The sequence below is a fragment of the Wyeomyia smithii genome, chromosome 3 (assembly GCF_029784165.1).
Source record: "Wyeomyia smithii strain HCP4-BCI-WySm-NY-G18 chromosome 3, ASM2978416v1, whole genome shotgun sequence".
Lineage (NCBI taxonomy): Eukaryota > Metazoa > Arthropoda > Insecta > Diptera > Culicidae > Wyeomyia > Wyeomyia smithii.
Genome location: NC_073696.1, coordinates 125,268,804 through 125,284,364, shown reverse-complemented (window position 1 = coordinate 125,284,364; position 15,561 = coordinate 125,268,804). Strand labels below are relative to the sequence as shown.

The window sequence follows — 15,561 nt, the reverse complement described above, 5'->3', positions numbered from 1 at the left end:
ACGGAAGGGGAGGAAGGGGGTGACATAAAATGGGAATAAAATTTGTAACGGCCTAACAACGGAAAATTAATGAAAAGAACGCCCTGTGATATCTTAAAAAAAAATTCTTAGCCAACAATTTTCGTCAGACAGTATCTGTCTGACAGTTGAACATAAGTATTGTAAGGTATTCAGAATACGTTTCAAAAGACTAATTTCAACGAACCACTTACTCCCACATTTTAGAAAATTCTTGGACATGGCTCTATACCATGTGTCTGTATTGAATGTCACGCAAAAAAACCTTTTTTGATAAATATTGTGTCTACTTCCGTCGATCGACCATGATGCGCTAGGCAAGAGGAAAGAGCCTTCCCGATGGTACGTAAGTTCTCAAAACTGGAACAAACATCCGCGGGACCTAAACAGCAATCGTCTCCCATGTACACTCAAAATATTTTTCACGGAAAAGTTATGTGAATATTTTCCACTGTCATTTTCACGTAAATCCTACGTGATTTTCATTTTAGTTCATCATGACCTGGTTCGATGAATTATCCTGTGAATTTAATTCACGCATAATACGCATTTTATGTAGACTGGCCAGATTTTCACGGGAAGAAAACGGGACAAATGGGTTCAAAAACGGGACACATAGGAATATTATTATCTGAAAATTTTTATTAGCCAAAGTATAATCAATCATTTGAGCTTTTTTCTGATAACTATTACGCTTTATAAAACGTTTAATTTTTCTAAATTTTATAATACAGGAGATGGGTTTTAGAAATTATCGAAATGTAATGCATAACAAATCGACCAAATTCGTCAATTCGTAACATATAACGACTTAAAAACTAGAAACAGAATGACATTCGCTAGCGATAACTACTGTTAGCTGCATGTTCAGGTAACTTCTCATCCTTAGAACTGAATCTCTGTTAAACCTGTAAGCTCAACACTCGATATAAAATTATTATGGTTTTCCAAAAACTCACTTATTGACATATCATCGAGATCTTTTGTTTCATGTCCTGAAACTAATTCAGACTTCGCCATTTTGATTTCTGGATATTTTCACACAGGGAATTAACGCGATACTTCTTCTAGAACATTTTGTTCGACGTTGTCAAGTTCACGTAGATGGTACGTCAAAATACATAATGTGCATGTGATTTTCACGTAGATGTTATGTTCGTTACATAAATCATGCAAAATGATAGAAAATTAACCATTACAGGAATTTTCACGTAACAATAACGTGAAAAATATTTTGAGTGTACTCTCATAAATTGCTGGAGCTAGACCGACAGAAAATAAGAGAAAATAATACTGCTATTTACTCAGCAAATTCCCGAAAAAACAAAGTGGGTATCAGCGCCAAAGACCAAATGAGTTGAATCGAAATTACAACGAATCGTCAGGGTGTATCATGATGTAAGCACGATTTGGAGTAATCAAATCCTAGTAGGCAGGACTAATGTAATTAATTCAAAAAATCTTAGCGACCGTGTTAGCGATTATGAGCACGTAGAGTAGCACGACTTCCTTAAGACTTGTAAGGTAATCCCTCTCCCCGTTGTGGTTGCTGGTGGTGATATCATTTAAATGTGGATTTTTAAATGTTTGCTCAGCAGAGAAAATAATGAGAGGTTTTACGGTTGAATTTCCGCTAACACTGAACCAATCCCGTGTGAGCACACATTGCGTAGACGTCATACATAAAAACCAATCATAAACTGTGATATCCTCTATACCAGTGATACCAGTTTGATAGAACCTTCCCGTCACGGTTTACAAAAATCAGACTAGTTCTTTTAAGTTTAAACAGGAAAGTTAATGACGTCATCCGTATCGTCAAAGTAGACAGTGTATAGTAGGCTTATGTGCATGTTAGAAAAAAGCAGTTTGCTGGTGCCCCTAAAGTGCTAATTTTTACGAACCGGGACTTCATACGCAACAAATTAACTCACGCTTACTTCAATCATTTACATCGAATATCGCTCAACAGTACTGATTGTTTATTGCATTCAATTTGATTATCATTTAAGCCACTTGGTACATTTTTTATGCCTAAATGATTTTAATCGCAATAGCTATGATTTGTTTATTTCAACGATAAAGATGATGTCACTAAAAATGGTGTACTCCGGAGCAGCTAGCTTTGTTAATAAGAACGTGCTTCCGTCACAACAGTTCAACTAATGTTTTTATTCGACAAGACTTTGTCTAGGAGATTTCTAAAAAGTTTTGTCGCTTTTATTCAAGTTATCTATAACAGCATTAAAGTCTTGTTATAGTCCTTTTGTAGCCCCTCTGTGCATTTCATTATAAGACCATTATCGACCGTTGCCGAAAACACATTTGAAAGATTCAATCTATACGAATCCAGCACACATTCAACGTGATTTTTTTAAATTATCTCTGGTTTGTCTTTTTTTTTAAATTTCTCATTAATATTTTTGTTTCACCATCCACTATATATTGAACATTAACTCCGAAGATTTTTCTCGCTTGTGGCACGATGATCACCTTCATTCTTGTTTACGGCCGTATCCTACATTCGTACGAAAGTATGGATTCAAATGAGTTCGAAAATGCCATTCTTGTATTCGTACAAAGACCATACGAATTCATTCGTATCGCATACGAATGCGATACGTATGCGAAACGGGTGGATGTCTATACAAAAAAGGTTGGTGTCTAGACTTAAGGGTTAGAAAAGGTTTAAACATTAGGAGGGAGATGTCAAGTGTGTCAAGCCGATTGAGCGAGGCTCCTGACGGCAAACCATTTTTTAATTGAATAAAAAATAAATATGTTTTTATAATGCTTTGCATAATAAAAAGGTCTTTTTTTGAAAAACATTGACAGTTACCGTATGCATAAAACGCAAGACAAACGCGGCTACTGAAATTTTCATTTCCGGAATGAAATTTATTTGGCGAAATATAAAATTGGAACCAAATTTACGAACTCCGATGCAAAAACATAAGCGCGTCAAGGGCCAGCATGATGCAATAAAACTTCTGTTTACTTTTTTTGTGCAGTTTGGGTTGTATTTTGTAGGCAGTTTATTCTGCCTAATTGCTTTGTAATAATTGGACGTGTCGCCAAGTGAAAGCCGACAGATTTGAATTGTGATTCGGCAGGAGTGATAGTTTTTCCTTATATAGGAGCCTAATATGCATGGCCGATAAGAAAATCATCCTAGTCTACAAGCGGCCTGAATAGCAGATAAGTTTGCCAATGAAAATGATTACTTTCACTAGCCAAAACTGAAACTAAAGCCGATTTTCTTGCAAATTTGTGTGCAGCTGTTTTTAAGAGTTTTTTTTGTTACAGAACAAACAGGTCGAACCTACAATCGACGAAGTTCTTCATCTAGATTCAGGTCCCGATCGCCATCTCGACGTCGCACAACGTATGGTAAAGATGGGTCAAATATTAGCGATGATGTGAATGATCCCATGATGGCTTGGTTGCTGCTGCTGCTGCTACAAACAGCGCGGAACAACAGGATAAAAAATATGACATTACTGAACAGGTATGTTGTATACCTATTTGTTAGTTATTTAAACGTTATTCATTTTTATTTAAATTTTGACCGTTTCAGTTATTCTTGGAAAGTGCTTCAAGACATCCTGGAGCAGGCCAAAACTGAAACTGATGCCGATATTCTTGCGAACTTGTCTGCAGCTGGTGTCACGGCCGGTAGTAGTACGGCTGTCTCTACCCCAAAAAGGGCCTTAGTGAATGAAGTTGTGTCCTAGTAGATTGATGTGTGATTGTAGCGAATAGGGCTTTATTACAGAAGAGTCGACTCGACTCGCCCATGTATTTCAAATGAGGCGAGTTGCTCTTAGTAGCTACTGTAATATGGCCCTATGATGTGAGAATTCTCGTCATGTACTTTGTGAGTAGAAGATGATGAAAAATAAAATACAGTTGCTAAACCATATTACTCGAAGCTTTCCGCTCTTTTAAGTTAACTCCTGTCCTGTGATTTCATATATGTACATATATGCCCTTTTTTCAAGTATTTAGGCTTTGAATATAAGGAACTTTGCCAGTTTTTTTTATTAGAAAGGTGTCTAAGTTTTTTCGCCGTCTCAGGGAACTTATTCATGCGCGGTTCAATTTGCTCTTGAAGAAGGAAATTTAACAGATATTTCACGCTCTATTATCTTTGCGCCCGATATGACTATTTCAATACTACGGTTTCAATGACCACATGTTGTAAGAGTGAAGTGTTTGGGTGTGTCTCGTGATAGCCCTCTGCTTAGAACAGTGGTTCCAGGGTCCGCGGCCGGCAAGGGGGTCGCGAGGCTCATCTAGGGGGGCGCGAAGCTCTTGGTAAATTTGATAGTTAATAAAACATCTTTCTTGGTATCTCTATTGAAGCGAATTTTCAACTCTTCTGCGTATTGGAACCGAGGCGTGAAACAAATTAGACTTGCAGGACGATATGAGATTGGAAAACGCAGTCTCATATTGCAAAATTTGTATATGAAATTCTTTTGGGGGCGCTCGAAGCTCCTGTTTAGCAAAAGGGAGCCGCGAAGCCATAAAGGTTGGGTTGGAGACTTCGTTCGCGTTTTTTCTGCACTTCATCAGTTTTTCAAGCGCATAATTCATCATTTCACAAAACCAACCCGTTATAATTTTTGTTTTTCGTCCAATTGCCAATAATTTGCGTTTGGCGTACGGTTTGTTGTATGTAATAATTATAAGCTATCATGTTTAACGAGGTGACACCCGCGAAAATTATATACATTGTTTCGTATTGGTTGCAAGATAATTATGAACAACCTGGGGGGTGTCACTTAGTCACGCCAAGTGAAGTCCTTTTGATACTTGTTGATGATGCAGAGGATTTCTCGGTTTCTAGTAGCAACTAGTGTTAAACTGTTACTTCTGAAACCCGCGGTTTTTTTTTCACATATAAAGATCGGCGGTTGTTGCACACTAAAATTGGTTTGCAACTCCCAGGCATACTTTTGAAGGTTCCTTGTGCAATTAGAGCTGATCCTGTTTACTCGCGGGCAGCGCTCGGGCAATCAATATGCTTTGCTATTCTAGTTAATTAAGGTGCTTGTCCGAAGGTGGTGCTCATTTACATTAGTAAATGATTACCACATTTGGACAAGCAGCAAAAATTAACTAGCATAGCCTTGCATTGTTGTCGTTTTTGTTGTTGTGGTGCCAAAACGCCGTTCAATGAAATCATCATGCGTCTCCGTTGGAAAGTCACTGCATGATGGAGTCGCACCTGATCCCAATAAGCAATTTTGTTGATTTATAGTTTAGCAGGCGGATTTTAGCTGAATTTTAGCTTAATATGTATATGAATGTAATTAGTGGCATTAAAAATTAGCTAAACTACTAAACTAAACTGAAAGCGATTTTTATGTAAAATTTCCTGAGGAAACCAAATAAATCAAACGGTAGGGTCTCCTGGGTCTGGAATCCTTTAAAACGGAGAAATTCGGTTGGGATAATGATTTACGCCGTTATTGTTGTTTAAAGTCCAGTTTGGAATTTTTCCTTGAAAGGCCCATTCATTACCATCAATTTGACGTCGAAAAAGTCAAAATCGATCAAACGGGTCAAAAGTTACAAATTTTTGAAAATTGCAAATTTTTGAAAAAGTTGATTTTTTGAGCCATTTTATTCCAGTAAGTGCCATACTAAGGACCAAATAAAAATCATTTTTCAACTTCGTAGACTACACACATTTACTTTATATGTACTATATAAATGTGGTTTGGTAAATCATTTTAATGTTTATAAAGCATCTTTATCTCGATTTTTCATGAGGATGGTTCAGTTTTGAGGGTCAAATCAAATCAGCTTTGACGCACCCTTGAACCATGTCCGATTGGGCTGAAATTTTGTACAGGTCATTTCTTTAAATTCGATTATGGAATTATTCAAACATGTCATTGCCACCCCAATATATATGCATCAGGAGAATATTATTTTTCAATGCATGACACTTACAGAAGACGTCATTGATTTTAATTCGACAAATTAGATAGAACAAATGAAGCGTTGATAGTTATCTGAACATGAAAAAATGAGAAACAAAAAAAGTTGAAATTTTAAAAAATGAGAAAATTTATTAGACAGAACGGTTTATTTGATAGTCTTCGACATGTCGTCCCAAAAAAATATAAATCGTGAGAAAAAATAAAATGTTAGGGAAACAAGACAAACTATTTAATTAAATTAATTAAATTTAATTACCTGAAAAAATCTGCTTTTTAAATATCTTTTCTATAACAAAAACTACACACTATTAGCTAAACAACGATAGTTGACTGAACTAAAGAAATAAAAAATATTTTTTTTTTCTCTACAGAACTTATTTTTTTTTTTTTTTGAGATGGCAAAATTATTATCTATAGCTTCATCGAAAACACTATACGGAAAACGAACCCGTTTTGACTCTGAAAATATTTTTATCATTAATTGATAGGTCCTCGGGTCAGTCAATTGGATTCATATGTTCATTCTGTTAACGAGAAATCTAACTTTAGGGGTATTTCCTCAGTTGACTTCCTAATGACTATTGTAATATTTGAAGATTATTATAGTCATTAAGAAGTCGGCTTAGGAAAAAAGTCAAAACGGTTTTTTTAATCGTCATAGTGTGTAAAAAATTGAAAGAGTTTTTTTTCTGACAAATTTTTATATTTACATTATTCATTTCTCCGAGTTAGGTTGATTGGTGAACTTACAGTGTGCAGTTCTCGTAGAAAAAATTCAGACTCCTTAAAAGCGATTTTTTAGATAGAGTATCGAACGTCTTCTGTAGTGGTTTTCTTCGATAGGTTTTTGCATGAAACTACTGCTGCCAAAAACCTGCCGAAGATAACCACTAGCGATACCCTATTTAATTTATAATTATATTTTTGGTTCTTAAAAAAATATGTTGTTATACGGTGGATATTTTTTCGAGAAGGACAAATTTACTGTCTAAAACTTTGCTCAAGACCTTATACCAATCAAATAATTCGTTCTGGCTTAAATATTGGTTTCACTTTTAATTTTTTTAACTTTTCCTTGATTTACTCCATGCTGTAGTTTTCCTCAAAAAATAAAATTTTGGACCTTTCATCATTTGTCCTTCGGGTCCTGACAGTTAATTTAACTTATTTTCTGCTAAAAAAGTTTTTTTTGGGTGTATATTTTTTAGAAAGCTAAAATTATCATTCACAACTTTGCCGTCAACCGATCAAACGAAACGTTTTGTCTCTAAAAATCAATCCTTAAAAATAAAAACAAACATCTATGCAAAATTTCAACCAAATCAACAATGACAATGGAAAAAATTAAAACTGGGACATTTTTGTGCAATTATTTTTTTATGGTTTTGGTTTGGTATCAGTGAAAGATGAAGAAAGTGCCAATTTATAATTTAGTGTTTATTTCCCAATTTTCTATACTTAGACTCAAGAATACTTGAAAACGTGTATATTCAGGAAATTAACTAAGAATTTTTAGTTTCAAAATAACTGTTAAAATCATATAAGGGAACGTTCATAAATGACGTAGCATTCAAAGGGGAGGGGAGGATGGGTAGTTTTGTGTTAAAATGTGACGAGGGGAAGGGGGGGGGGGTTAAGCCAAGCTACGTAGCGAATACGAAACCAAGAAAAAAAATTTTTTTTCAATTGTTCTTTTTTATCACTTTGTCTGTTTAGGGTAATGTTTTATTACTTTCTTGTCTTTTCTTATTCATTTATGTGTGTTTGATGATAAAATTTGCAAATATCTTGGGGTGGGGTGTTTTGTTATAAAGCTACGTGATTATCTAAAGGAAGGGTCTTGATTTTGTGACGAAATGCTACGGTGGGGGAAGGGGGAGGGTAAAAAAAAACCTAGAAAAGCTGCGTCATTTATGGATGTTCCCTAACACCATGAATGAAATTATTCTCGAAATTGTTGAAATTGGAAAAAGAATCTAAAGCTTAACTTATTTTATACACGGACTAATGGCTGACAATCCCACAAAACTAACCGTAACAGTCGACAAATATAAAAATGTATTCAAAAACACAAATGAAAAAAAAATGAAGCTGAAAGAAACAAATTTAAACTATTAATTTTGACATATTTCAGTATTTTTGTACCATTTATCAATATTCTACAAGCATTATGACGCGTTCGTTCTACCGAACAGTTATTTAATACGTGATCTCGTGATCTCGATTTGTGACACGTGATCTCTGGATGCCAATCAAACTTCAAATTCCTTTAGCAGTAGGAATCGAAAGTTTCGTCGTCTCGAAGGAAATCCCCATGCAAAGTTTTAACTCAATCGGATTTCGGGAAGTCGTCCTTTAAAGCGGTGAAAGTTTCACCTCACCACTCTCATGCAGAGTCACAAACCAACACTATTCATTTGTAAAAAACGTAATGTTCATGTGTATCCTGAATATTTTAAAATTTCAATAAAATCATATTTTTTTATTCACACATTGGCCTACTGTGTGGTAGAACGAACAGTAAAAAACTCGGTTGTGGAAAATTGGGAAGAAGTTTTTTCACTTTTTTTTCTTGATTAGAACAATACAACAATACTACAGTCATACCTCGATATAAGGCAACCTCGATATAACGTAACTCGATATAACGTAACTTTTACCTCGATATAACGTAACTTTTTAAATTGAAATTGAAAATAAATGATATAGCAACTGTTTTGGGCTATAAATTGCTTCAAAAAAAATGTTTGTAGTATGTTTTGAAATCAATGCGAAAATTGTCCAAAATGGGCATAAGGAAGGTTTAAAAATACTAATAGGTGATGGAAAATATTTTTTTTTTTTTCAAGGGGGGATTTGTTAGTAGCTTAAGTATTTATGATAAATATTAGTAAATAATGAGTATGTGTGTCCAATCACAAATGGTGACTTCTCAACACTGTTAGAAATTTGTAATTTTAATTGTTAGGATTTGTTTGCTTTCGCAATTAGGACTTATCATTCGTAGGGATTTAAACCTACTTGTCAGAAAAGGGGAAGTAAACTTACAACTAACTTAATTGCTAACTTATTGGCTATAAAGAGAGCTTATCGTAGCAATTGAGGATTGCAACGATTTTTGTCGAAAATTGTTAATAGTTTTATTTGACATAGCTTCTAATGGTTCAACACCAGTAAGTCTATGTAATTCGAGTGTACCAAACCAAGGAGGACGCTTCAAAATCATTTTCAGAATTTTATTCTGAATCCTTTGGAGCGTTTTCTTCCTTGTTGAACAGCAACTTGACCAGATCGGTACAGCATAAAGCATTGCTGGTCTAAAAATTTGTTTGTAAATCAAAAGTTTGTTCTTTAAACAAAGTTTAGAATTCCTGTTAATGAGAGGATATAAACATCTCGTATATTTGATGCACTTGGCTTGTATACTCTCAATGTGCTCTTTGAAAATAAGTTTTTTATCATAAATTAGTCCTAAGTACTTAACCTTGTCGGACCAACTTAAAATAACCCCATTCATCTTGACAACGTGATTATTGTTTGGCTTGAGGAAAGAAGCCCTAGGCTTATGCGGAAAAATTATCATTTGAGTTTTAGAAGCATTGGGAGAGATTTTCCACTTTTGCAAGTAGGAAGAAAAAATATCTAAACTTTTCTGCAATCGACTGCATATGACACGAAGGCTTTTTCCTTTTACGGAAATGCTTGTGTCATCGCAGAACAATGACTTTGTGCATCCTGGAGGCAAATCAGGAAGATCTGAAGTGAATATGTTGTACAGGACTGGACCCAAGACTGAACCTTGAGGCACACCTGCTCTGACAGGAAATCTATCAGATTTTGAATTCTGATAGACAACCTGCAGAGTTCGATCAGTAAGGTAATTTTTTAAAATTTTGATTAGGAAAATTGGAAAATTAAAAGTTTGCAATTTCGCAATCAAACCTTTATGCCAAACACTGTCGAATGCTTTTTCTATGTCTAAAAGAGCAGCTCCAGTGGAATAACCTTCAGATTTGTTAGCTCGTATCATATTAGTAACTCTGAGCAATTGATGAGTTGTGGAATGCCCATGGCGAAATCCAAACTGTTCATTTGCAAAAATTGAATTTTCGTTGATGTGTGACATCATTCTGTTAAGAATAACTCTCTCAAACAGTTTACTTATTGAAGAAAGCAAACTGATTGGTCGATAACTTGAAACTTCAGCTGGGTTCTTATCCGGTTTTAAAATGGGAGTAATTTTTGCATTTTTCCATAATTTGGGAAAATATGCAATTTTGAAGCAGCAATTGAAAATTTTTACTAAAAAATCCATTGTGCTCTCAGGGAGATGTTTGATTAGTATATTGAAGATTCCATCGTCACCAGGTGCTTTCATATTTTTGAAATTTTTAATAATTGATTTAATCTCATTCAAGTTAGTTTCAATTATTTCTGCAGGTAAAAAATTCTGGGAAGAAATTAAATCAAATTGACGTGTGACTTCATTTTCAATTGGACTCACAAAATTCAAATTTGAGTTATGAACACTCTCAAACTGCTGAGCAAGTCTTTGAGCCTTTTGTTCATTGGATACAAGAAAACGTTCACCATCTTTTAAAACTGGAATAGGCTTTGAAGGTTTCTTAAGAATCTTCGACAGCTTCCAAAATGGTTTTGAATATGGTTTCAATTTTTCAACTTTAGTCTCAAAATTTTGATTTCTCAGAAGAGTAAATCTATGTTTAATCTCTTTCTGTAAATCTTTATAAATAGTTTTAAAAACAGGGTCACGAGAACGTTGATATTGACGTCTGCGGACATTTTTCAAACGAATTAGAAGTTGAAGATTTTCGTCAATTATTGGTGAATCAAATTTCACTTGAGCCTTTGGAACAGAATAATTCCTGGCATCAACAATTGCACATTTTAATGCTTCCAAAGCGGAATCAATATTCACTTCGTTTTGCAAATCAAGCTCATTATTGAAATTTCTCTCAATATAATTTTTGTATCTTTCCCAATTAGCTTTGTTATAATTAAAAACAGAGCTCATAGGGTTTAAAACTGATTCATGTGATAAAGAAAAAGTTATTGGAAGATGGTCAGAATCAAAGTCAGCATGTGTGATCAAATCACTACATACATGACTTTGATCTGTCAGCACCAAATCAATTGTTGAAGGGTTTCTTACAGAAGAAAAGCATGTAGGACTATTCGGAGACAAAATAGAATAGTATCCTGAAGAACAATCATTGAATAAAATTTTGCCATTGGAATTACTTTGAGAATTATTCCATGAACGATGTTTAGCGTTAAAATCGCCGATTATGAAAAATTTCGAACGATTTCTGGTGAGTTTTTGTAAATCACCTTTTAAATAATTTTTGAGCTCGCGTGTGCATTGAAATGGTAAATATCCTGCGGCAATAAATAAAATCCCAAGTTCAGTTTGAACTTCAATTCCCAAAGTTTCAATAACTTTCGTCTCAAGATGGGGAAGAGCACGATGTTTGATTCGGCGATGAATAACAATTGCAACTCCACCGCCGGAACCCTGAATCCTATCATATCTATGAACCACGTAATTGGGATCATATTTTAATTTTATGTTAGGTTTCAAAAATGTTTCAGTAATAATTGCAATATGCACATTATTTACTGTTAAAAAATTAAAAAGCTCATTCTCATTGGCCTTCAATGAGCGAGCATTCCAATTTAATATTTTAATTGTTTTATTTAAAATCATTGCTAAATTTTAAATTAGAAACAATTTTAATAGTAAAATTTGTGCCTATTTGAATGGCTTCAAACATTGATTTTGCCTGCAACATGGCGTTCATAAGATCGAACATTGCCTGTTGCAAAAAAGAAAGTTTACCTGCCGTAGGCCCCAGGCAGTTGACATTAGAAAAAATATTTTCGGCAGCAATATTAGCTGGAGTAATAGGTGTACAATTATTTTCTAGCGTGTTTTGCTTACCCATATTAACGGTCATTTTCGAACTACCAACACTAGGCGGTATAATGTTCGAACTACCTGTAACCTGTGCATAAGTTAAACGGGTATGCAAAGGAGTAGGTAAACTATGCGTCACTGGTACGCTTGGAGAATTTTGTTTTGAAGTTGGTTTTAATTGAGAAATTGAATTTTGTTTACCTTGCCTTGCCTTAACAATTGCTAAACGGACTGGGCATTGATAAAAATTTGACATATGGTTGCCGTTACAATTCGCACAGCGAAAATTTTTACTCTCTTTCACCGGACATGTGTCCTTTTTGTGAGAAGAGTCTCCACAATTAAGACATTTTTGGTCCATGTTACAGAATTTGGAACCATGGCCATAACGTTGGCAAGTACGGCATTGGGTGATATGCTTTTCACCTCCGCCATACTTCCTATAAGTTTCCCACTTTACACGCACATTATACAAAGCATGTGCTTTTTCAAAAAATTTTAAGTTGTTAACCTCATTGCGGTTAAAATGAATTAAATAATTAACAAGGGAAATTCCAGTTCTCTGACTGTTTTCGCCTCGTGATTTTTGTTTCATTAGAATTACTTGGGTAGGGGCTATGCCAAGTAATTCTGTTAAAGTAAGTTTGATCTCATCAACGGTTTGATCGTTGGTGAGACCTTTCAAGACAACCTTGAACGGCTTGGCGTTCTTGGTGTCATATGTAAAAAATTTGTACATCTTGTCAGTTAAATACTGAACAAGACGATCACGACCCTTTACTGAGTCGGCTAATAAGCGGCATTCACCTCTACGGCTAGGTAACTTTAACGTCAGAAACAAACGTTGAAAGTTCCTTTTTGAATATATTAAATTCAGAAGAAATAGTTACCACAATAGGTGGAACTTTCTCCTTTTTTAAAGATTTTATATTTCCATTTCCATTTCACCAGCTTCTTGCTCAGGCAAAATATCAAAAGGATTGTCACTACAGACACTCGAAGTGTCAGAAAGAGATGCCTCTCTTTTCCTCCCCGCAGCGATGCGAGGTTTCTTTTTCCGTCCAGCCATTTCAGGTTATACGAAAAAAGTTAAAACAAATGTTAAATTCAAAAGTAGGTAGTCTTGAGAAAGACTGATGGGAAATAACTTTCAGGTAGTCTTTAAAAGACACACTGACAAAACACAAACTTTGAAGCTATAGGCAGTCAAAGACCAGTCCACAAGCAACCGAAAAAACGTCTGATCTGTAGGACAGTTCAAGACGCACTGATGATGAAAAATATGATTCCACGCATCCTTCAGTAACAATTCAGTCTTGCATCAATTAAAAAAAATTGTTTGCTTGTTAATTTTCTCTAAATGGGCATGAGAAAGGTTTGAAAATACTGATAGGTGATGTAAAATAGGTTTTCGCGCATCTGTGAGTAACCACCAACAGTCTTGCATCAATTAAAAAAACTTTTTTTTGCTTGTTGAAAATTTTCCTGAATGGGCATGAGAATGGTTTGAAAATACTGATAGGTGATGGTAAATAGGTTTTCACGCATCTTTGTGACCTCTTGTATCAATTGAAAAAAAAATATTTTTTTTGCTTCTGAAAATATTTCGCGCATCTTTGAGTAACCATTAACAATCTTGCATAAATTGAAAAAAAAATGTTTTGCTTCGATATAACGTCACGAAAATAAAAATAAAGTTGCCTTATACCGAGGTATGACTGTAGTACATAACGGATTAATTTTAAGTTTCTCAAAAATAAAATTTAAAAGAAAAACAACTTTTATCTTCGTAAATAGAAAAAGAGTATTTATTAAGAATTTTGTTAGTCAAAAATGACACATGAGCTTTTTTTAAGTTATTCAAACGTGAGTAAAGTTTAATTTAAACCAAGAATGGTCGATATTCGACGTTAGCTCATTTGGCATAGTTTTCATCTTATATACTAAGCGCTGTTATATTATGCTCTATGAAAAATATGCTCTATAACAAGCAGAATAATGGTTGATAGCCATAGTGGCCGGTAGTGGCTACTTCGGAGGCCTCAACGATAATTGTTCATCCAGTTGCTTTAGTGGCGCCGACCACTACCAAAGCCGCCACCACCACTGATATCGACAAAATTGTTCCACGATTTTCAATTTGATTGGTAACCAAGTCGTAAAAGTAGTTATTTTAAAAAATTGTCTTCGACAATGCCGTTCATGGGTGGTGGTCCTTTTATGAATATGAACATACTGTGATTGGCATGGTGGGTGGCACGTTTGATGGCATACTGTTTTTCACCTGCAAAAACAACACATGAAACAGCCATAAGATATGTATTATGACAATCAAATACCGTCTGTAATTATTTTGTATCCTTATCAAAATCAAAGCCCTGTCTGTCTGAAATGCGCCACCAGTCAACACCCAACAAACGAATGGCAGGTTTCGTCAGCAAACCAAACAAGCCGGAATATCCTCACAATTTTTTGAGAATTGTAACAATTAGCGGTACATTCCGCTGTAATCAGCTCCTTCGGCACTGGTCCCCATAAAACGTTGATATTGGTGTGATCGACGTACTTGGAGGTATTTCAATCAGTGCTGGATCTAGAGTGCAAATGTTTTAGTTAAAAGAAAGTAGTTTTTTTTTTCTATCAAGTTAACCTTTTTGTAATAATTTCGGTGTCGCCAACGGTCCTGCATCCTGATCACTGAAATAGGTCTTTTTGCTTATTAGACCTGCCACGTAAATTTTAATAAGCCATCGTAAATCCGTGATGCAACAACTTTGCTTGTTCTGCTGTTGCTTGTTGGGTTAAACGTATAAACATTCGCCGTTTTCGTGGGGGAATAATCTAGTATGACGTTCCAACTAAGTTTACTGGCTTAAAGGATATTGCTGATAGCACTAACAAAACGATTCAAATATCCGGCAACGATTTCATCAAATTTTTTCATCATTCAACACTTCACTAGAAAAGAAACTTTATCCAATTTATCCGATTTGCTTCACACGAAACAACCAAAACAACCCGCGGCGATGGCGATTCACAACTTTCGATTGCCTTTTCATTTTAGCAAATCGAGTAGCACAAAAGTTTTTTATTTAACAGTTCACTAAAAAACAAATCTTCTTCGGCTTATTCGATTAAAAAAAAAAACAATTTACAAAACAGCAGAAAAACGAGAAAAAACTACCGGCGCCGGCGATTCGTAAAGCGATACGTACAGCGATTCGCAACTTTTGACTGACGTTTGCGAACGAGAGCAAAAAGAATACGGATACGCATACGTACGTAAACAAGAATGACACGTTCGTACGAAAGCAATGATGTTCGAAAGCTCGAATTGGTTAGAACGAATCGGATTCGTACGCCGCTGATGCTTTCGTACGAAAGCGATACGGCCGTAAACAAGAATAAGGGTGGATGCCTTGTCATATTCACCCATCAATGCCCAGATTTCATTTGCAGTTTCTTTTGTTTTAGTGACCATTTATTAAGAGCTGCATGGTATACCATTAGCATCGACTACTACAGAAACGGTTTTTAATTTTTTGGTCTATGGCACTTCCAACCGAACATCTTGTCGATTCTTCGTTGTCTTGTATCCTTGCAGACTAAGCTACCGAGCAACATCAGAATGTTGCTGGATAATATGCCGTT

The 15,561-nt window shown here is 35.1% G+C and overlaps 1 long non-coding RNA gene across 1 annotated transcript; it reads right to left on the bottom strand.

The window, feature by feature from the left end:
• Positions 1 to 13,704: 13,704 nt before the first annotated feature.
• Positions 13,705 to 15,121, bottom strand: LOC129730538 (uncharacterized). Its single transcript, XR_008728875.1, has 3 exons — positions 14,561 to 15,121; positions 14,250 to 14,503; positions 13,705 to 14,194 (listed from the first exon to the last, which is right to left on the bottom strand). It is a non-coding gene; the product is annotated as an uncharacterized LOC129730538 (long non-coding RNA).
• Between the last annotated feature and the right edge of the window lie 440 nt (positions 15,122 to 15,561).